We start from the raw sequence: 24,345 nt of genomic DNA, 5'->3' as shown, positions 1-24,345 counted from the left end.
CTTTGTAAACTTTCGGAAGCCTGAACTCTTCTTGTTAGACGCCTGCCTTTAAATGTTAGAGAATGGGTTTAGATTCCCTGAAACAGTTCTCTTTGTGAACATCAGATGCTGATTTAACGCTCGTTGTTGGTGAGATTAACACCCCGCCATCCCCAATCAAATTAAGGAATGTTTTTTTTTTAAGGAACGTTGTGGAATATCCTGGTCTGTATTTATACACAGTCTAGGCACAATAAACAGCAAAAGTCGTGTTGTAAGACAGGAGGCAATAGATGGATCGTGAAGACGTGTCACTTTCTGTGAAGATTGACACAAAATGCTGGAGTAACTCTGCGGGACAGGCAGCATCGCTGGAGAGAAGGAATGGGTGACGTTTCAGGTCGAGACCCTTCTTCTTATTGAACCTGTATTGGAGTTGCCTTTGATTCCTGAGACCATTAGTTGATGGGTTGTGGCCCAGGAGGTACCATTGCAACGTTGAAGAAGCATTTGGACAGGTACATGGATAGGATGTTTCGAGGAATATGGGCCAAACACAGGCAGGTGGGACTAGTGTAGATGGGACATGTTGGTCGGTGTGGGCAAGTTGGGCTGAAGGCACTGTTTTGACGCTGTATGACTCTGTAACATGCCCCATCTCTGCTAGTCCCACCTGTGTACGTTTGGCTCCTATCCCTGTAGAATGCATCCTAACAACATCGCCTGGCTAGCTGACCCCTGCGACACCGTCAGGATAACGGGGCCTTTATGCCCAAGTCAAGATCTACATTTATAACAACTTTCTTGAAAAATGGCACTAAAAGATGGTGACTCTTGCATATTGTCTGAGTGTACTATTACTTTTCACTTGTACTTAATTATGATTGTGCTTATGTATAGTCATAGTGTTACTGAACTCTATGCAAAAATGGAATTTCACTGTACCTCTGTACATGTGACAATAAAGTACCAAGAGTCAAGTCAAGAGTGTTTTATTGTCATATGTCCCAAACCGAACAATGAAATTCTTACTTGCAGCAGCACAACAGATATGTAAACATAGTACTCTATAAACAATATAATAAACCAAGAAAAGTTCAGTGTCAATATATACTATATATATAAGGTACACAAAATTGCTGGAGAAACTCAGCGGGTGCAGCAGCATCTATGGAGCGAAGGAAATAGGCGACGTTTCGGGCCGAAACCCTTCTTCAGATATATATATATATATATATATATATATATATATATATATATATATATATATATATATATATATATATATATATATATATATATTGACGACAGATGGCACAATGGGCTAAGTGTTCGGCTGGCAACCGGAAGGTGGCCGGTTCGAATCCCGCTTGGAGTGCATACTGTCGTTGTGTCCTTGGGCAAGACACTTCACCCACCTTTGCCTGTGTGTGAATGTGTGCGAGTGATTGGTGGTGGTCGGAGGGGCCGTAAGCGCAGATTGGCAGCCACGCTTCCATCAGTCTGCCCCAGGGCAGCTGTGGCTACAGAAGTAGCTTACCACCACCGAGTGTGACTGAGGAGTGAATAAATAATGCGATGTAAAGCGCCTTGAGTATTAGAAAGGCGCTATATAAATCCCATCCATCATTATTATTATATAGATACTGGCACAACGGTAGAGTTCCTGCCTTACAGCACTTGCAGTGCTGGAGTTTCAGGTTCGACCCCAACTACGGGTGCTGTTTGTACGGAGTTTGTACATTCTCCCCATGACCGCGTGGGTTTTCTCCGAAATCTTCGGTTTTCCTCCCACACTCCAAAGACGTACAGGTATGTAGGTTAATTGGCTTGTTGTATGTGTAAATTGTCCCTAGTGTGTGTAGGATAGTTTTAATGTGCGGGTATCGCTGGTTGGTGCGGACTCGGTGGGCCAAAGGGCCTGTTTCCGTGCTGTATCTCTAAAATAAACTAAACTAATGTAAAATATATACATACATATATCTATAGACAAACACATAAAACAAAGAAACAAACTTTTTAATGCAAAAAGACAAAACCAATGCCCCTAAGTCTATGTATTTCAGAGCTTATTTTGAAGTTGTAGTGTTCAATAGCCTGATGGCTGTAGGAAAGAACCTGTTCTTGAACCTATACGTTACAGTTTTCAGGCTCCTATATCCAAAGATCGGCTGGTAAGGCCACCAAAGATATCTCCCTTACACCTCCTTTATCCTATATCCACTACAAAGACGTACAGGTTTGTAAGTTAATTGAATTGATGTAATTGTAAAGTTGTCCCTAGTGTGTGCAGGACAGTGTTAATGTGCGGGGATCACTGGTCAGTGCAGACTCTGCGGGCCGCAGCACCTGTTTCCGCGATGTATCTCTAAACTAAAACTAAACTAAACAAAAATAATGTATGTCTCTGATGATGCTGGCTGCCTTTTTGAGGCAGCAACACCTGTAGATCATTTTGATGGTGAGGATGTCAGTACCCGTGATGGACTGGCAGTGTTCACCACTTTTGCAGTCTTCTTCATTCCTGAGCATTCAAGTTGGCAAACCAGGCTGTGATGAACCCAATCAATATGCCCACTACTGGACACTTGTAAATGTTCATGAGAGTACTGTCTGATATACAGTGTCTTCGCAATCTTCAATCATTCAATGATAATTCTCAGCAAGTAGAGGTGTTGATGGGCTTTCTTTATAATTGCATCAGGGTGCTGGGTCCAGGAAAGATCCAGGACAGGTCCATTGAACCATTGAACATTATACAAGAGTTGCCATGTCTTGGTGGCAATTTTCATGATTCATGTTATAAATTTAGAGTTCTTAACTTGGCCATTAAGGCCCATTGTCCTGGTGACGTTGAAGTGTCGGCCTGTCCAAACTAAGTTGTTGGTGTCCTCCACCGCTTCTCCCACTGCTCCATGCCGCTACAGGCTGCTACAGGCTGTTAAGACCACCAGAGATAACCCCCTTACCCCTCTGCAGACTAATACTCTGGGATCTTTTTCATCTCTGAGAGAGGGTGGATGAGGCTTGTGTTTGACTTTCACAGGAGTTCCTGGGTCAGCAAGGAGACATGGTGAGTTTAATTGCATACAATTGAAATGGGAGAAGATTCGCTCTGTAATGAGTTTGTGTAAAGCTTTGAACCTTAAATCTTGTTATTTTTTATAGCAAAATGTAGTTTGCAATTTAATCGCAGGCTAGAGCAGAGAACAGATATTCCCCACTGTCATTCCCTACTTGTTTGGGTATAAAGACTGCTTTTTAAATAACTCATGGCAATTATATATAGCTACCGTTTCACCATAAGTATATAATCTTTTGCAGACTAGAATGGTAATTTCTCCTTGACTGTCAATTATACTATTCTACAGAACAAAGGAGATAGCTCAGCCTCCAGAAATTAACCATTTGACCTTGGTTAACAAATATGCTCTTGTTGGTAGTACAGCGTAGTATAAGCTGGAAATTGACGCTCAAAATCAAAGTGCTAAAGCCCCGAACCAAAAGAGCTAAATGTCTACGATTATCGGGCAATGCTGCTTAATATTGCCTCATAAACCAACTGTGTCATATTTGGAATCCCAGAAATTATTCTACCCCACCTCCAGGGGAGACAGATATATTGTCCTCGATATAAAGAGAACTAAACTGCTCTTGGTTTTTCCAGTCGGGAAACTTCAGGGGAATTTTCGGCGTTGTTGGGAAAGACATTCATGTTGTGGTTCTGCTTGAATTACTTGGATAATTTTAGCATCTTGTCCTTGGGCCCGAAAGATGATTTCTCCTGGCCATTCTTTTAGACTTTCAACTGTAGAGATGTAGCATGAAAACAGGCCCTTCGACCACCAAGTCTCCACTGACCAGCGATCACCCCGTACACTAGCAATATCCCACCACTCCAGGAATAATTTAAACTATTTTAACACAGCCAATTATTTGTAGGTTTATGTCTTTGGGATGTAGGCAGAAACACAGAGTAAACCCACACGATCACAGGGAGAACCTACAAACTCCGTAGAGACAGCACCCGTAGTCAGGATCAAACCCAGGTCTCTGGTCTGTAAGGCAGCAGCTCTACCCGCTGCGCCACTGTGCCACTCCACTCTCTAACAGACTGTCCACAGTTTATGTAAAGGTGGTCGCTCTGAGAACTGTCTTAAGCCAGTAGGTTTTCATGTTCATAAGACAGGAGCTGAATTAGGCCATTCGGCCCATCGTGTCTGCTCTGCCATTTGATCATGGCTGATCATTTTTCCCTCTCAACCCCATTCTCCTGCCTTCTTCCCATAACCTTTGACACCCTTACTAAGTTTTCTAAAACTACCTGCATCATATCACTCAGATTTGATCTCCTCATTTAAGTAAGGACATACCTGCACCCCAGGATGTTCAGAGAAGATTCGTGAGGTTGATTCCTGAGATGAGGGAGTTGCCGTCTGAGAAAATGTTGTGCTGGTTAGCTTGATCTTCAGAAGGAGTTGAGAAGAATGAGATGTAATTGAAATATGTAAGATGTTGAAGGGGCTTGACAAGGTAGATGTAAAGAGGATGTCTCTTCCTGTAGAGGAAAGGGGCAAGGCTTCAAAGTGAATGGTTGTCCATTTAGAATGGAGATGAGAAAACATGTCCTTTCCCAAAGGGTTGTGAATCTTTGGCGGGTGATTTGACCATGTCCATATTACCTACGAGCAGAATTATGCCGTTCAGCCCATCGAGTCTACTGTGCCATTCAAACATGACTGATCTAGTGTTCCTCTCAACTCCATTCTCCTGCCTTTCCGCCTTAACCTTTAACACAATGGGGGGGCACAGTGATACAGCGGTAGAGCCACTGCCTTACAGCGCCAGAGACACAGGTTCGATCCTGATCTTGGGCGCTGTCTGTACAGAGTTTGTACATTCTCCCCGTGACCATTTGAGTTTTCTCCGGGTGCTCCGGTTTCCTCCCACATTGCAAAGACGTGAATGTTTGTAGGTTTATTGGCTTCTTTAAATTACCCCTAGTGTGCAGGATAATGTATAGGTGATCATAGTTTGGCACAGATTCAATAGGCCGAAAAGCCTGTTTCCAGGCTGTACCTCTGAAACTAAAAAAACTAAAAATAATTGCAAGAGTTGATTTTTAACTGCAGATATGTGCCATGTTGGGACCAAATATTGGCACAACTGATGTAAGAGAATAACTACTCCGTTCAGTTGTCCCCTTGGTCAAAACAATACAACAGGGTCTCGTACAACCTCGTTCAATGTTTGGAAGTGAACTTGCCAGGGTTTCCGCTCTCCTGGCTTACTCACTGTCATGCATTTCAGTATGGAAGCTTTCTTTGTAGCTAAGTTAGAAAGTGCACTTATCTGCTTAACGCTGTGCTTGTACTGACTTCTATTGGATTTTACAGCTGCCTTTTCGTCATTTAAACTTTGGACTTCGTTTAGTTTAGTTTATTGTCACGTGTACCAAGGTACAGTGAAAAGCTTTTGTTGCGTGCTAATCAGTTAGTGGAAAGACTATACATGATTACAGTCAAGCCACCCACAGCGTACAGATACATGGTATATGGAATCAAGTTTAATGGAAGATAAAGTCCAGGGCTAAAGCACGGAAACAGGCCCAGCGAGTCCACGCCGACCAGCGATCACCTCGTACACTAACACTATTCTACATACTAGGGACGGTTTACAATTTTACTGAAGATAATTAACCTGCAAACCAACCCCAATGCACCCGGAGAAAACCCACGGGGTCACAGGTAGAACATGCAATCTCCGTACAGACAACACTCATAATCATCTATCTTTAAGTTATAGAGTCGTAGAGACCTGACCTGAAACGTCACCCACCATGTTCTCCAAGGATACTGCCTGACCCCTGAGTTACTCCTGAACTCTGTGTCGTCCTCTCTGAAGTTTCAAACAGTCTGGTTCAGTTCCCCACCATCCGAGCCTTGCTCCCTTCTCACTTCCATCGGCAGGCTGGAGGTACAGAAGCCTAAAGTCCTCCTAGAAAAAAAACCCCTAAAAAACAGAGCTACTGCAGAAAATATATATTTTAATGTTTTTTTAAAATATTAATGTAAGTCCTAACTTGGAAACATTTTGAATTATTCACTGCTTCGACAGCAGGTTCTGATGTCTACGCCTGCTTTCTTTCCATGCTGTATTTCCAAAGTTTCTTGTCTTTAGTTTTTAGTTTTTTAATTTTGAAATACAGCTTGAAAGGAGGCCCTTCAGCCCACCGAGTCTGCGCTGACCAGTGATACCTGTTACACTAGCACTATCCTACACACTAGGACCAATTTACTGAAGCTAATTAACCTACAAACCTGTACCTCTTTGGAGTGTGGGAGGAAACCGCATCACCCGAAGAGAACCCTGGCGGTCACGGGGAGTACGTACAAAGTCCTTATACAGCACCCATAATCAGGATCAAACCCGGGTCCCTGGTACTGTGAGGCAGCAACTCTGCCGTTGAGACTGGACTGGACTTGACAGGACTGGACTGGACTGGAGTCTGGACCTGGATCTGAATCTGGAGTCTGTACCTGGATCTGGAGTCTGTACCTGGACCTGCTCAGTGGAATGCACTCCATGAGCATGTCAAGTACATGCTGACACCTCTCTTGCCCAATGCCCTGGCATCTCCTAGTGCCACTCTTTTGCCTCTTAGTGCCCTCCTGGGTAATCCCACAGTGCCTCCCACTTTAGGAACCACTGATTTAGAGCAAGGAGATCCATGTCTATTCCACACATCCAGCCTGCGTTCCTCTGTGGAATGTGCGGAGCAGCTACAGATCTCTCCATGCCCTAAGTTAATTAAGTTTGGTGCAAGAGAACCAAAGATTAAAAGAAAAACAAACCCAGCTATTCTCTTGACAAACTGTTTTCTTGTTTCCATATCAAGAATGTGCACATTGGTATTCTAACTATGATGGGCAGATCTATTTTGGAAACCACATGAAATAGAAGAGATGAAAGTGCTTGCATGATGTTAAGCAGAAAGGAAATGAAACAGCAATTCTTCAGTCTAATTACAACTAGCAATTCTGTAAACTGATCCAGCAACAGCAACAAAAAAGACGTATCTTAATTGTGACCAAACAATTTCTGGATAATTAATTTGGTGTGCGAGGAAAAACTGGGTTGTGGGGGTTAACTAGACTTCTTTCTCAAAGAGCTGGCACAGACATGATGGGTTGAAAGGTCCACTTCGGTCTTCCGACAATACTGTGATTTCATTCACCTTTATTACCTCAAACAGATCGGTGGCACGGCGGTGCAGCGGTAAAGCTGCTGCCTCACAGCGCCAGAGACCCGGGTTCAATTCTGACAATTGGTTCAGTTTGTACGTTCTCCCTGTCGATTTTCTCCAGGAGCTCTGGTTTCTTCCCACGCTCCAAAGGCATTCAAGTTTGTAGGTTAATTGGCTTCAGTAAAATTGTAAACTGTTCCTAGTGTGTAGGAGAATGTTAGTGCACGGGGATCGCTGGTTGGTATGGATTATGTGGGCCGAAAGGCCTGTTTTCGTGCTGTATCTCTAAAGTCTAAAAACTTCACACTATGATTTAATTCACCTTTCTCATCTCAAACAGATCTAAAGGATATCAATTTAGAAACTGCTCTTGTCGGAGATCCCAAATAAACCTTGTATTCAACATCGGCTGATAAAGATCACAGCTGGAAATTCCTTTAAAATAATAAATCCCTGGTTCTCTCCAACAAATTCCACATCCTGGCTCCAGTCAACTTTAGTCAGGGAGTTCCCAAACCCTAAGCATCTTAATGGATACCATCAGCCAAGTTGGCCAGCTGAGTTCTGAGAATGGAATCCTTTCTTGGCCAATGTTCCTTCCATTCCTTCAGTCTGCTGACTGACTGACTGGAGAGTTCTTGTTCATGTGTTGGATTAAAAAAATGGCTTCAAAGTTGCATGAGAGGCTGACTACCTGACAAAGCTGCCTACCTATAGCTGGAGACAACGGTATTAGAACATAGAACATTGAAGAGTACAGCACATGAACAGGCCACTCGGCCATCAAAGTCCGTGCCGAGCATAACGGCAAAACAGACAAGCTGCTTGGATAGTTTACAACCCAGCAGTATGAATATTGATTTTCTCTAACTTCAAGTAACCCTTGCATCACCCCACCTCCCCTCCATCCCTCCCCCCACCCAAGTCGTACCAGCTTCAAAGTCGTTGTGTTGAGTCTCATTGTTTATTCTCATTTTCACCTAGGCCACAGCTAATAATGGCCTGTTTCCTTTCTATTATTCCTGGGAGCTAGGTAGTCTTGATCTTGGCAATCTTATCTCCTCATGTAAAAACATGTCTATAAGTCAAAAAATACTTAATTGGCCTTAAAACATCTTTCGTATCTCCTTCCACATCTTGACTTCATGACCTACATCAACCGACTTCAACTGGTCCAGAACGCAGCCGCCCGACTCATCACCCACACCAAATCCTGGCATCACATCACTCCAGTCCTCAAACAACTTCACTGGCTTCCCATCTCCCACCGGATCACCTACAAAATCCTGATCCTCACCTACAAAGCCCTCCACCATCTGCCCCCCCCCATATCTCACTGACCTCTTCTCCCCCCACCAACCCTCACGGTCCCTCAGATCCACATCAGCCGGTCTCCTCTCCATCCACGTCCAACCTCCGCAGTTTTGGGGACAGAGCCTTCTCCAGGGCAGCTCCCAGGCTCTGGAACTCCCTCCCCCAACTGATCCGCAATTCCGTGTCCCTCACCATCTTCCAGTCCCGCCTCAAGACCCATCTCTTCATTTCTGCCTATCCTTAGCCCCACGTCCCCCCCCTTTTCATCTGTGCATTAATTGCCTCATATTGTGTTTTGAATTGAATTCTGTCTTTACTTTGTGTACTAGTCATGTCTCTACTATTTATTTCATTCCCCTTACATGTTTTTCCTCTACCTGCTAAATTTTTGTAAGGTGTCCTTGAGACTCTTGAAAGGCGCCCATAAATAAAATTTATTATTATTATTATTATTAATGTTATATACAGGTAAATGCAAGATTTATTTTTCATCACCAACTAATTAATTTCCTTAAAATTATACCCTTTTAACAATTCAGTTCACAATACAGTGGGTGAATTACCTAGGTTGATCTTAGTGGGGTCTAGGATAATGTGGTTCAATCAGAAATCTCACATGGTCTTTCACGGTGGGAGGGGAAAGATTTAACAACAAAAACTCATATGTCAGGCTGTTATTCATTGATTACAGCTCGGCATTTAATGCAATCATCCCCTCCAAGCTGGTTACCAAACTCGCAGAACTGGGTCTCTGCGCATGGATCCTCGACTTCCTCATTCGCAGACCACAGTCAGTTTGTATTGGTGGAAATGTGTCAACCTTGATAACAATCAGCATGGGAGCACCTCAAGATTGCGTGCTTAGCCCCCTGCTGTACTCACTCTATACTAATGACTGCGTAGCCGGTCACAGTGCGAACTCCATCATCAAGTTCGCTGACGACACCACTTTTGTGGGATGTATCACTGATGGGGATGAGTCAGAGTACAGAAGAGAGATCGACCGACTGACCAAATGGTGCTAGCACAATAACCTGGCCCTCAACACCAGCAAAACCAAGGAACTGATTGTGGACTTTGGAAGGGGGAGGATGGGGATCCACAGTCCCGTTTATATCAACGGGTCGATGGTGGAAGGGGTCAAGAGCTTTAAATTCCTGGGCGTGCATATCTCTGAAGATCTTTCCTGGTCTGAGAACACTGATGCAATCATAAAGAAAGCACATCAGTGTCTCTACTTTCTGAGAAGATTACGGAGAGTCGGTATGTCAAGGAGGACTCTCTAACTTCTACAGGTGCACAGTAGAGAGCATGCTGACCGGTTGCATCGTGGCTTGATTCGGCAACTTGAGCTCCCTGGAGAGGAAAAGACTACAAAAAGTAGTAAACACTGTCCAGTCCATCATCGGCTCTGTCCACCCGTCCATTGAGGGGATCTATCACAGTCGCTGCCTCAAAAGGCTGGCAGCATCATCAATGACCCACATCATCCGAGCCATACACTCATCTCCCCACTACCTTCAGGTAGAAGGTACAGGAGCCTGAAGACTGCAACAACCAGGTTCAGGAATAGCTACTTCCCCACAGCCATCAGGCTATTAAACTCGGCTCGGACAAAACTCTGAACATTAATAGCCCATTATCTGTTTATTTGCACTTTATCAGTTTACTTATTAATGTGTGTATATATTTATACAATGGTATATGGACACTCTGATCTGTTCTGTATTCGTGCCTACTATTTGCTGGTGTGCTAAAGCAAAGCAAAAATTTCATTGTCCTATCATGGACATGAGAATAAACTCTCTTGATCTTGATCTTGATTTAAGGCGAGAATTTTTGGAATTCTTTACCACAGATGGCTGCGGAGGCAAACGGTGGATGTATTTAAGGCAGAGATAGGTAGATTCCTGATCAGTACGGGTGTCAGAGGTTATGGGGAGAAAGCAGGAAAATTGTGTTAGGAGGGAGAGATAGATCAGCCATGATTGAATGGTGTAGACTTGATGGGCTGAATGATCTAAATCTACTTGTATCATTTATGATATGATCTTATGAGAGGGGAAAATTTGAAGGCGAGAGGGGCAAGATGTAATAGGAACCTGTGAGGCAACTTTTTGCACACAGCGAGTGGTGGGTATATGACAAAAGCTGCCAGAGGAGGTAGTTGAGGCAGGTACTTTAACTACATTTATAAGAGATTTGGACAGTTGCATGGACAGAAAAGGTTTAGAGGAATATATGCAAAAAGTAGGTTGGTGCTACAAGTATAGATAAGGCATCTTGGTCACCATGAACAAGTTGGGCCAAAGGGGCTGTTTCCATGGTATATGACTCCATAGCTGTATGGTTAGTCCAGAATAAGTATAATAGGTGAAATTGCCTACTTCTCAATCAGTCTGAGGTAGGGTCCTGACCTGAAACATCCTGTCTATTCCATCCACAGATGTTGCTGACCCATTGAGTTCTTCCAGCACTTTGGTATTCCTCAAGATTCTAGCAGATGCCATTTCTATTGTCCCTGGCCTCCTTCTCTGCTGTAAGATGCGTGATTATGCAACTACTAGTGATACGATTATCTTTTCATTATTGTAAGCATAACATAATATGCATTGTGCGGTATTTTCCAATGTGAAATGGCTTCAGAGGCAGCCACAATGTCAACAATAGTCAGTTGGGGAGATGCAGCGAGACCTGGGTGTCATGGTACACCAGTCATTGAAAGTGGGCATGCAGGTGCAGCAGGCAGTGAAGAAAGCGAATGGTATGTTAGCTTTCATAGCAAAAGGATTTGAGTATAGGAGCAGGGAGGTTCTACTGCAGTTGTACAGGGTCTTGGTGAGACCACACCTGGAGTATTGCGTACAGTTTTGGTCTCCAAATCTGAGGAAGGACATTATTGCCATAGAGGGAGGGCAGAGAAGGTTCACCAGACTGATTCCTGGGATGTCAGGACTGTCTTATGAAGAAAGACTGGATAGACTTGGTTTATACTCTCTAGAATTTAGGAGATTGAGAGGGGATCTTATAGAAACTTACAAAATTCTTAAGGGGTTGGACAGGCTAGATGCAGGAAGATTGCTCCCGATGTTGGGGAAGTCCAGGACAATGGGTCACAGCTTAAGGATAAGGGGGAAATCCTTTAAAACCGAGATGAGAAGAACTTTTTTCACACAGAGAGTGGTGAATCTCTGGAACTCCCTGCCACAGAGGGTAGTCGAGGCCAGTTCATTGGCTATATTTAAGAGGGAGTTAGATGTGGCCCTTGTGGCTAAGGGGATCAGAGGGTATGGAGAGAAGGCAGGTACAGGATACTGAGTTGGATGATCAGCCATGATCATATTGAATGGCGGTGCAGGCTCGAAGGGCCGAATGGCCTACTCCTGCACCTAATTTCTATGTTTCTATGTTGTGTGCCAACCAGTCAGCAGAAGGAATATATGTTAACCCATCCACAGTGTATAGATACATGATAAAGGGAATAACGCTTAGTGCAAGGTAAAGTCCGATTAAAGATAGTCCGAGGGTCTCCAATGAGGTAGGTGGAAGATCAGGACTACTATCTAGCTGGTGATAGGATGATTCAGTTGCGTGATAACAGCTGGGAAGAAACTATCTCTGAATCTGGAGGAGTGCGTTTTCTCACCTCTTGCCTGATTGGGGAGGGGAAAAGAGGAAGTGGCTGGGGAGAGAATGGTCCGTGATTCTCAGGAAATGACTGTTACCCCAGTCAGCACAGCTGATGCCAGCACGGATTAGCCATGATCTACAGAATGCTGCTGGGATCAGGGGGCACTGACTGTAAGGAGAGGTTGGACAAACTTGAATTGTTTTCTCTGGAGTCCTTTTCGAAGTATATAAAATCATGAGATACAAACAGACAGTTGGAAATCCCAGACCAGAGGGAAAAGTGTTAACGTAAGAGGGAGAAATTTTAAAGGAGATGTGCCTGGAACACGCTGCAAGGGGTGGTGGTGGAGGCAGATACGGCAGAGGTTTTTAGAAGATTTTTGGATAGGCAGGGAATGGAGGGTATGGATCATATGGAGGCAGAGGAGATTAGTTTAACTTGGCATCATGTTTAGCAGGGACATTGTTCCTGTGCTGTACTTTTCTCTGTTCCATGTTCTAAAATCAGATGAAATCACAGGCCATCTTGAAGGGCCTCTTGGTGACTCCTGCTTATTTTAAAGTTTAGTTTAGAGACACCGCGTAGAAACTGCCCTTTGACGAGCATCGACCACTCATACACTAGTTCCACATCTGTTCCGGCGGAGGCGCTGTCCTGTCCTGTCCTGAACGGCTGCCTGTCCTGCAGCTGTCCGTTTTTTTCCCTTCTTTTTTTATTATTTTTAGTTTGTTAAGTGTACAGTCAGGGGGTCTAAATCTTTTTATGTGTGGGGGGTGGTGGGGGGCAAGGGGGAAACTGCTTTTCTAAGTCCCTACCTGGTCGGAGGGGTTGCCTTCCTCCGAGCAGCGTCTTCGACCTGTCCTCGCGGCCTACCAGCGGGTCCTGGTGCGACGTTTCCCTGAGGGGACCTGGCCAGGACATCGGCTTTGGTGGCGGCGCAGAACATCGGCTTTGGCGCCGGCGCAGCGCTGGAGCGCTGTCGTGGAGCGGGCGATGCCTTTCCTGGGTCGCCGCGCTTGGACTCCAGTATGCTTGGTACCGCCGAGGAAAACATTGTGGAGCCGCGGTTCTGCGGAGCGGCCAGCTGCGACGTTGAACTTACATCTCACCGAGATCACCAGTGTGCGGAGCTCCGTCTGGTGTGGTCTGTTGGCTTGGAAGCCGCAGGCTCCGGTGGGAAGGCGGCCGTTCCTGGCACCCCAAGCCGCTGGGGGTTCTACCGATGCCGGAGTACCATCACCCGGCGAGAACATCCGGCGCCGTGGCGGCGACTGTGGAGGCCTCAATAGGCCCGACTTTGGGTGGACAAGGGAATGGGGACTGGACTTTGTGCCTTCCCCCACAGTGGGAATCACTGTGGGGGGATGTTTTTATGTTTTGGTGTTGAATTTCTTCATGAATACTGTGTTGTATTTTTATTAGTGTGCTGCAAGGACATCAGAATTTCCCCTGAATAAGGGGATTAATAAAGTCTATCAATCAATCAATCAATCAAGATTCAAGATATATTTAATTGTCACATGTGCCAGATGGCACAGTGAAATGAAATTCCCATACAGCCATACAATAAAAATAAAGAACACAACACACTATAGAATTTGACATAAAACATCCCCACACAGCAGAATCAAAGTTTCCCCACTGTGTGGGAAGGCACCAAAGTCAGTCTCTTCCTCCACTGTTCCTCGTGGTCAGGGCCTCCCCCAGCCCTCCGCAGTTGCAGCTACGGGCGGCCCGATGTCCGGGACCGCTCGCCGGGGTGATACAAATCCGACGTCGGGGCTGCGGGACGTCCTCAGCGGCGTGGACACAGAGTCGGCCCCCTCCTACCGGAGTCGGCGGCTCCCAAAGTCCGTAGGCCGCGCCGGGTGGAGACTGCTGCTGGCGGCCCTCTGCAAGGCGCCCCAGGACTCCACGATGTTGTTCAGCGCCGCCCGCATTGGAAGCTCTCCGCACCAGAGCTCCACGATGTTGGAGCAGCTGCCCAACGCTCCGGAGCTCCAAACGGCGACCCAGGTAGGTATCGCCCGCTCCGCGGTGACTCCAGCGCTGCGCCACCGCTGTAGCAGCCCCGGTCCGGTTCCCGGTCCCCGGCAGGAAAGGCCGCTCCGATCCAGCTGGTAGGCCGCGAGGTGGGGGGCGAGGACGCGACTCGGAGAAATAGTCGCGTCCCCGCCAGGAAGAGACTGGGAAACGGTTTCCCCCTTACCCTGCCCCCCTCCCCCACATAGAAAAGTTAAAGTTACCCCCAACACAAAACTTTAGACTAACTAAAAAAATAAAAATAAAAGATTGAAATAACAGACAGGCTGTAGGTAGAGGCTGCTGCCAGAGCCTAGTCTTACACCTAGGGACATTTTACAGGGGCCAATTAACCTACCAACTTCCATGTTTGGGATGTGGGGGGAAACCGGAGCACCAGGAGCAAACCCACGCAGTCACAGGGAGAACTTACAGACACCACAATGGCGAGAAACACCCTGAAATAATGCAGCAAGCTGCAATAAATCAATAAATCAATGAGGGGTGGCACAGTGGTGCATCAGTAGAGTTGCTGCCTTACAGAGCCAGAGGCCTGGGTCCGATCCTGACTACGGGTGATGTCTGTACGGAGTTTGTACATTCTCCCTGTGACTGTGTGGATTTTCTCCGGTTGCTCGGGTTTCCTCCCACATTCCAAAGACGTGTGGGTCTGTAAGTGAATTGGTAAAATTGTAAATTGTCCCTGGGGTGTAGGATAGTGCTTGTCTTTGGGTTGATCACTAGTCAGCGTGGACTCAGTGGGCCCAAGGGCATGTTTCCACAATGTATCTCTAAAGTAAAGTCAAAAGTATGTTTGAGCCACGCAATAAATAAATTAAAATAGAGGGCACAGAAAAGTTTCCAGTTGGATTGCGATGATCAGGCCTTTATTAAAAAGTCTCTTGAAAGATAAGTCCCTAAATATACATTTCTTGTCCACAATAGCGATGTGACATTTGAAAATATCGTTGTCACTGACTTTAAGTGCGCACAATATTGCATGAAGTGAATTATTATTGGACCAGTCAATTTTTGCAATTTTTGTTATTCATTTGATATTGTAAGGGTGAAAGGTTGGAGGTGAAAGGTTAAAGCAAAGGTCAAAGTGGAGTTTCATGTTCTAATGAGAAAGATTCTCAAGAGTCTCGTCTCACTCTGCTTTCTCGAGTAAGATTTATTGATTGTTCATTGGCATTTATTCTGCTGGTACCAATGGGTTGGTAATGCATCCCAGTGTTATAATGAACTAAGTTGGGGAAATTGCGATATGTGCTCAGTTTTGTTAATTGTCCTCCACAAAATACAAAATTAAAGTCATTTATCTCGTACTGCCACTGTGTTATAAGTTGGAGTGACCATCAGGTTCATTGACAACAAAACACAGACGTAAGGCCAATTCTACAAAGGCCAACTCCATGTTTTATCTGTAATGCTAGAGATTGAAGGGAGACCTGATAGAAGTATATAAAATTGTGAGGCTTAGATACAAAAGGCAGTTTTTTTACCCAGGGTGGAAATGTCAAAGACTGGAGGGCATGGCTTCAAGGTGAGAGTGGCAACGTTTAAAGGAAGTGTGCGGGACATGTATTTTTACACTGAAAGTGGTGAGTGTCTGGAACTCGCTGCAGGGGATGGTGGTGGAGTCTGATACGATAGTGGTGTTTAAGGGGCTTTTAGGACACATGGAGGTGCAGGGAATGGCGGGAAATTAATTACGTTCAGGCAGAGTAGATTAGTTGAACTTGGCATTATTGTGGGCCAAAGGTTCTGTTCCTATGCTGTACTGGTCTATGTTCTAATTCTTGAAGCCTCATCCCGATCCAAAGAAAAGGAACAGACAAAACTTTTATACCTTGCTTTTTGAAGTATCTGTCCAACATAGTGATTGGATTGACATCACTGCTTCCCCTGACAGGTCATTGCAGACATCAACCATTCTCAGTCTAAAAAACGTGCCCTTCATCTCCCCTTTACAACTCTCACCTTAAACCTTCTGTTTTTGATACTCCTACCATGGCAAAAAAAGATGTTGACTATCTACCCTATCTATGCTTCTCATAATGTTATGCCATTTAATCAAAAGCATTTCCATGGACCTCCCTCGGTGATGAACACTCTTTGCACAAAGATTGGGTATCTCAATGGGGAAAAAAATGCCGTTTTTCAAGTTTTCCAGCAAAATTCCCCATATCTGAGGAATGATGTGCTGGCAATGGAGAGGGTCCAGAGGAGGTTTACGAGAATGATCCCAGAATGATTGGGTTAACATATGATGAGTGCTTGATGGCACTGCGCCTGAACTCACTGGAGTTTAGAAGGACGAGGAGGACCTCATTGAAATGTACCGAATAGTGAAAGGCCTGGATGGAGTAGATGTGAGGGGATGTTTCCACTAGTGGGAAAGTCTAGGTCTAGAGGGCACAGCCTCAGAATAAAAGGATTTACCTTTAGAAAGATGAGGAGGAAATTCTTGGGTCAGAGGGTGGTGAATCTGTGGAATTTATTGCCACAGATGGCTGGGGAAGCCAAGTCAATGGATATTTTTAAGGCAGAGATTTATAAACTCTTGATACAATACAATTACAATACAATTCAATTTATTGTCATTTGGACCCCTTGAGGTCCAAACGAAATGCCGTTTGGAAATGCCGTCAGTAAGGGTATCAGGGTTATGGGGAGAAGGCAGGGGAATGGTGTTGAAAGATAGATCAGTCATTATTGGATGGCCTAGTAGACTTGATGGGGCGAATGGCCTATTTCTACACCTATGAATTATGAACATAAATGATGGACAGTATTATGAGTTTTGTTCTGTCAACATCTAAAATTCATAGATTCATTCTGATTAATAACTTTGAAGAATTGGTAGCATTCATCTAAAGGGTAAAGATGTCCAAAGGATCAAATGTCACATATTCTCATTCAGAGTACTGTCTGTCGGGAGGGAAGATTAGGTTTTAAGTTCAGGGGCCACAAGGGTTAAATAGTGATCTTCCTTTAAAGTTAATGGGCAGAATAGCTCAATTGGATGCATACGCATTGAGCTATCAAAACTGCACGTTAAAAGTTAATGTTCCTTAAATCTGCCCTGTGCATTCATTTAAAGGAAAGCAAGTAGATTGTCATAAAATGTGTGAATTAAGTTGTAATAGCAAACAATGCAATTTAAAAATGTGATATTACCCTTTAGAAAATAGATTTGCTTCGGTAAAGTATCATGAACTTGATACCATCCAAAAGCCATCCAGCATTTTCAAGAAACAGGAAATCATTCATCTTTCCTGCTGATAATTCCGCATGTTTACACATGGTTGATGGATGACTTCCTTTCATTAGTTTAATGAGTAGTTTCTCTGTGCATTTGCTACAGACCTTCCTATGAACTATGGAATATTAAAAACAGCTCAACATTCTAATAAGGGTGATATCCAATTCAAATAAACGTAGAATCCTTAAAGTTAATACCATTAATATTGTATTATTAAATAAACTATTTGCATGTTGTATCGAGTTTCTATGTCATGTTATTTTCTGGAACTTCCAAAAATTAATTCAAAGAAATATAGAAATATCTTTTGACATTTTAAACGCATTTTATCTTTGTTCCGTTTAGAGATGTCCCTAGTGGCGGCGCGGCTCTGGCTGCAGCGGCTCTCCGGCAGTCCTGTTTGTTTTGTGTTTTTTGGGTTGTTTATTTTCGTTTTGGTTAGTCTAGTTTTGGTTTTTAGTTTGTGTTTTTTGGGGGGGGGTTGAAACGGGGCTTGCTGTCTCTCCCTGCGGGGGAATGCGACTTTTTTGTCGTATTCCCCTTCTCTGCCTCCGTCTGCGCTGAGGCCTAATGGCGGAGCTGGCGACTTCGAGGCTCAGGAGGCAGAGCCCGCCAGGACTCGCACTGAGCTCGCTCCCGTGAGGACGGCCCGGCTCGGGGCTGGAACAGGGCTTTCGTGAGGGGCTGTGACGGCCGGCCCGAGGAAGGAACGGTGCTCCCGTCGGAGTAGCCGAGCTCGGGGAGGTACGGCGTTCCCAGCCCGAGGGAGGAGCGGCGCCCTGTCCGGTCGGGCCGCAGCCCGAGGGAGGAGCGGCTGCCCGGTCGGGCCGGCCCAGCCGAGGGAGGAGCGGCGCCCGGTCGGGGCGGACCCAGCCCGAGGGGAGGTCGCGGCGCCCGGTCTTGTGGCGGGCCCAGCCCGAGGGAGGAGCGGCGCCCAGTCGGGGCGGCCCAGCCCGAGGGAGGAGCGGGCGCCCAGTCGGGGCGGCCCCTGGCGCGAGGGAGGAGCGTCGGCCTGGCGCGAGGCTGAGACGGTGGGCAGTACTCACGTGAGGGCGATCCGGCTCGGGGCTGGAACGATGCTCGCGGGGGGAGGCGGGACGGCAGTTCTGGTGGCGGTGGCCTGAGGACCGGGGGTACGTGCCGGGGCCAGCGGCTGCGTCAGCAGGTCTGGTGAGCGGCAGCTTCGACTACCCCGGGCCGCGGTGTTTGAGCCGCAGGACAGGTTTTAACATCGCCCGGGGGGTATCGCCTCAGCGCAGAAGGAGAAGAGGAGGGAAGAGACTGCAGCCCTAAGACTTTTGCCTCCATCACAGTGAGGAGATGTTGGGTGGACTCACTGTGGTGGATGTTAATATGAGTTTATTGTTGTTTTTTATTGTATTGTATTATATGTATGACTGCTTAAATTTCGTTCAGACTTCGGTCTGGATGACAATAAAAGGCTATTCTATTCTATTCTCTATATTCTATTCTAGATACAGCACAGAAACAGGCCCTTCAGCCAACCGAGTCCACACTGACCAGAGATCACCGCACACTAACACTATTTTACACACAAGGGACAATTTACAATTTTACCAAAGCCAATTAGCCAACAAACCTGTTCCCTTTTGGAGTGTCTAATTGTGTCCGTACAAAATGCTGGAGTAATTCAACAGGCCGGGCAGCATCTCTGGAGAACATGGATAGCTGATATTTCGGGTCGAGACCCTTCTTCAGACTCAGCATCTAGACATTGATTAGTTTCATACTCAGTAATGTTTGCAACTATCCTCAAACCAAACACCCTTGCCACGCATATGGCCCCTTGGGGTGATATACCTTGTGTTGTTTGGGGGGTGTCTCCGCTGGACTCTCCCTCTCAATGTCCAGCAGCAGAAGGACCCTAGACCGTGGTCCTCCGCCACAGAGCTTTGGCGTTGGCTGCACCGAGCTTCAGTGCATCCCTCAGCAACAACTCCTGCATCCTGGAACGGGCCAGTCGGCAACATTGTGTTTAAGAAGGAACTGCAGATGCTGGAAAATCGAAGGTACACAAAAATGCTGGAGAAACTCAGCGGGTGCAGCAGCATCTATGGAGCGAAGGAAATAGGCAGCGTTTCGGCCCGAAACGTTGCCTATTTCCTTCGCTCCATAGATGCTGCTGCACCCGCTGAGTTTCTCCAGCATTTTTGTGTACAGTCGGCAACATTCCCTGAAGGATATCTCGCTCTGCTGGGAGACCAACAAGTTTCGAACAGAAAAGAGCATCTTCACTGAGTTGATGATCTTCCAGCAGCACTTGATGTCCATCTCCAAATGTGTCCCTGGTAACAGCCCGTAAACCAGAGAGTCCTCGCTTATGGAGCAGTTCCTGATGAACCATGACAAGGACCCTTGCAACCTACTCCAAACCCTCTTTGCAAATCCACACTCTGCAAAGATGTGGGCAATCGTCTCCTCTCCATAGCAGTCATCTTGAGGACAGCCTGCATCGGTAGTAAGATTCTGGCAGTGCAGGAAGCATCTGACTGGGAGGATCCCTCTCACCGCCAGCCAAGCCAGGTATTGTTGTCTGCTGGTGACATCTAGCGACGAGGCATTTTGCCAGACAAACTGGGCAGTCTGCTCTGGGAACCACACCACCGGATTCAATGAGTCCTTGTCCTGCAGTGTCTCCAGGATGTTCTGTGCTGACCACTGCCTGATGGACTTGTGGCCAAATGTGTTGGTCTGGAAGAACCTTTCAACAAAGGACAGATGGTGTGGCAATGTCTAACTGACTGGCACATTGCGTGGCATTGGTGCCAGGCCCATCTTTCGCAACACTGGGGACAGGTAGAACCTCAGCAGGTAATGACACTTGGTGCCCACATGCTTTGGCTCTGCACACAGCCTGATGCAGCCAAATTCGAAAGCGGCCATCAGGATGAGATGACTGACTCAGTGAGAAGGGTGTTACTGCTTTGGACTGACGTTACAAAACCAGAAGAAAAAAATCTATTTCATCCTTTGTTAAGTCTTGGGTTGATTTACCAGAGGAATGAACTCACTAAAGGGCAATAGACAGCCATTCATAAGCAATTCCGCTATAAATCAGCAGATAATGAGCTCCTAGATATAATTAACCTAGACTATCACTTCCTCAACATGCTGCATAAGCAAATTACCACCACTAACTATCCACCAACAATGTAAATGTGGTTGAAATTAGTGTATCCTCGATCAGCAGAAGTCAATAATGTAATTAACACCTCCCAACAGTGTATTACCATCGACCAGAGAGTAGACAGTGGCGCAGCTGGAAGAGTTGCTGCCTCACAGTGCCAGGCCATCGGTTTCAATACTGACCATGGATGATGACTGTGTGGAGTTTGCACGTTCTCCCCGTGACTGCTTGTGTTTCCTCTGGGTGCTCCGATTTCCTCCCACATCCCAAGGACATGCGGGTTTGTAGGTTAATTGGCTCTCTGTAGTTTAGTTTTAGTTTAATTTCGTTTTTTGTTTGCTTAGTTTAGTTTAGAGATACAGTCTCTTCGGCACACTGAATCCACACCGACCAGCAATCCCCGCATATTAACACTATCCCACACACACACACACACACACACACACACACACGAGGGACAATTTTTTTACACTTACACAAAGTAAATTACCCTACAAACCTGTACGTCTGGAGTGTGGGAGGAAACCGAAGATCTCGGAGAAAACCCACGCGGTCACGGGGAGAAGTACAAACTCTGTACAGACAGCACCTGTAACCGGGTCTCTGCCGCTGCAAGCGCTGTAAGGAAGCCACTCTACCGCTGCGCCACCGTGCTTCCCATTTAGTTTAGTTTTGTTTATAGCCATGTGTACCGAGGTACAGTGAAAAGCATTTTGTTGCATGCTATCGAGTCAATGGTAAGACATGCAGGTTTGTCGGTTAAGTGGCTCTTGTACATTGCCCTTAGTGCATAAGGAGTGGATGAGAAAGTGGGATAACATAAACCAGCGTGAACGGGTAAACAATGGTCAGCGTGGTCTTGTTTCCATGTTGTATCTCTAAACTAAACTAAAAAAAATATTTTTTTAAAAAGCCTGAAGAAAGGTCCTGACCTGAAATGTCTCCTATCCATTTCCTCCAGATGCTGCCTGGCCCACAGAGTTACTCCAGCTTTTTCTGTCTATATTTTGTTTTAAAAAGCAAATACTGGAAAATCAAATGCAGGTTTGAAAATCCTGAATCCCTCCATAAGAGTTGATTAAAATCATTTTGCAACAAAAGCACTTTGTATGGACTGAAATACTCTGGCACACCTCAATATATATATATATATTTTTATTTTCTGTTCAGGAAGTGGCAGAATATGTATTGGGGAAATTCAGGAATGAACCAACATTCCATCCATCCCACCAAAATGACAAGACGGCATTATTGGAAGATAGATCTGTTTCCAAGGAATACTGGAACAAGGATCTGTCAGTCAGTGAGGGGCACAGTAGAGAGTTATGCGAGTCACAAGGAACTGCAGGTGCTGGAACCTTGAGCAAACCACAATATGCTGGAGGAACTCAGTGGGTAAGGCAGCATTGTTGGAGGGAATGTATAGCGACATTTAGGGTTAGGACCTTTCTTCAGACTGATTCCGTCTGAAGAGTTATTGGATGGCTATAGGTCTGAGGGATTTCAGCAGTAAGATTAAACTAGAGAGACCCAGTTTGTTCTGAAGTGCTGAGAGGGGATTTCAATGGTTCCATTATATTTTATTTGTTACATGTGCAACTGCACGGTGAAATTCCTCTTGCATATTTACACATGCGTGTGCCTCCATGTTTTGGCGCTACTGTCCACCTGTACGCTTGGTCTACTGGAGCAGTTCCTGATCCAGGTAAGCCCCAGCCTCCTGCAGCCCCTTCCTCCATCACCTTCAACCGGGTTGGCCCGCGAACCGATGTCCCTCTTCTCTCCTCACCCGGCCATCTTTGTGTCCTGGGGGAACCTCCTACAGTGGACTTTGAAGCAGCTGGAGGCATTACCCTGGTTCACCCTCCTACCAGCTCTTGCTCATCACGTCTAGCGTATTCAGCTGCTCCCTCCCCATTCCGCGGACCGCTGAGCCTTCGGGTCCTCCAGGAGGAGGTGTGCAGGATCGTGACGGGTTTAGACAGAACACCAAACAGAAAGTGTTGGAGTAACTCAGTGGGTCAGTCAGCATCTCTGGAGGACATGTAGGAAATGTTTTGGGTTGATTTAGACTGATTGAAATAGGGGGAGAAAGCTGGGGTGAGTCACATTGCCCTTACAGGTGAGGGAAAGATTCATCTACATCTCCTCCAACATTGCCAACTGCATTCATTGCTTCTGAAGAGGCCTCCTCTACATCGGCGAGACCAAACATGATGGAGATGACTTCTTTGCAGAGCTTGTGCGATCTGTATACAATGACCATCCTAAGAAGGGTGGGGGTGTAGTACTTGAAATTGGAAAATGTAATGTTGACAAAAAAAAAGACCCCTACTCCTTCTCTCTTTCCTGAGCCCCCGTCTCTCTCACCCAGCTTTCTTTCCCACTATTTCAATCAGTCTGAAGAAAGGTCCTGACCCAAAACGGTCCATTCCTTCCACAGGTGCTGCCTGACCTGCTGAGTTCCTCAAGCACGTGTTTTGTTCACGATTCCAACATTTCCATAGTTCCTTGCATCTCCAATACAATAATTGCCGACTAATTTTACAGTATAGTTGTGGCCGCTATGTACAGCAACCTCACCAAAGCCATTGTATCCTTCCTGAGATCCACAGTGTTCTTTTTGATATTGGTTTAAATTCATGATGTTAGTTGGGTCATTCCGTAAAGACTGTATCTTTAGCCCGTACCTCTTCCTTTCTGGGTCGACTCAGTTATTCATTATTCATTAATAGTACAGATGGCCTTTCCATCCCTCACGGAAACATGATCCTAATCATTTTTAGATCAGATGTGTCTGAGTCATAGTCCGCTGTTCCATGTGACAGGTTGAAAGCATTATGTTGAAAGGATTATTTTTCAGCTTTTGCAATGATTTCCTCCCTGGCTTCCATCTGCCACTTAATGTGAATATTTAAAGTTTTTGTCCTTATCTTGCCTCACTAAACCTGTTTGCCTGTCACTCCTGTGTTCAGTCTCTTGGGTCTTGGTGGGACAAGAGTTTAAATGTTTTACACAAAGTGCTGGAGTAACTCAACGGGTCAGGCAGCATATCTGGAGGACATGATCGGTGACATTACGGATCAGGAACCATCTTTGGACTGAGCTGAAGTGTCACCCATTATGCCCTCCAAAAATGCTGCCTAACTCTGAAGAAACTTTTCCTATTTCCTTCGCTCCATAGATGCTGCTGCACCCGCTGAGTTTCTCCAGCACTTTTGTCTACCTTCGATTTTCCAGCATCTGCAGTTCCTTCTTAAACAACATGCTGCCTAACTCGCTGAGTTACTCCAGCACTTGGTGTTCTGCACAAGATTCCACCATCTGCAGTTCCTTGTGTCTACCATAAATGTCCTTATGTTTGACCACTTGCTCTGAGTCTCATTCCCTCTGTAACTTCCTTCACCACTACAAAGATTCTGAAAATTCTGGCATCCCCCAAGTCTGTAATTTTGTGCTCACTCTTCCTTTCATCACATAACCTCACAGCACCAGAGACTCGGGATCGATCCTGACCTCGGGTGCTGTCTGTGCGGAGTTTGCATCTTCTTCCTGTGTGTGTTTCCTCCGAGCGCTCCAGTTTTCTCCCATATCCAAAAGACGTGCTGGTTTAAATGGCCTCTGTAAATTTGCCCCTGGTGTGTGGGAAGTGGATGAGAAAGTGGGATAACAGAATTAATGTGAATGGGTGATCGATGGCCGGCGTGGACTCTATTGGGGAGAAGGATTGGTTTCCA

At 45.7% G+C, this 24,345-nt stretch overlaps 1 protein-coding gene across 1 annotated transcript in view; it reads left to right on the top strand.

Annotated features, from left to right (window-relative positions):
• LOC116978963 (uncharacterized protein KIAA1211-like) overlaps positions 1-24,345 on the top strand; it is a 94,746-nt gene that overhangs the window by 359 nt on the left and 70,042 nt on the right. The window lies entirely within an intron of this gene.

Source organism: Amblyraja radiata, chromosome 12 (genome assembly GCF_010909765.2).
Source record: "Amblyraja radiata isolate CabotCenter1 chromosome 12, sAmbRad1.1.pri, whole genome shotgun sequence".
Taxonomy (NCBI): domain Eukaryota; kingdom Metazoa; phylum Chordata; class Chondrichthyes; order Rajiformes; family Rajidae; genus Amblyraja; species Amblyraja radiata.
This window is presented reverse-complemented; position numbering and strand designations above follow the sequence as displayed.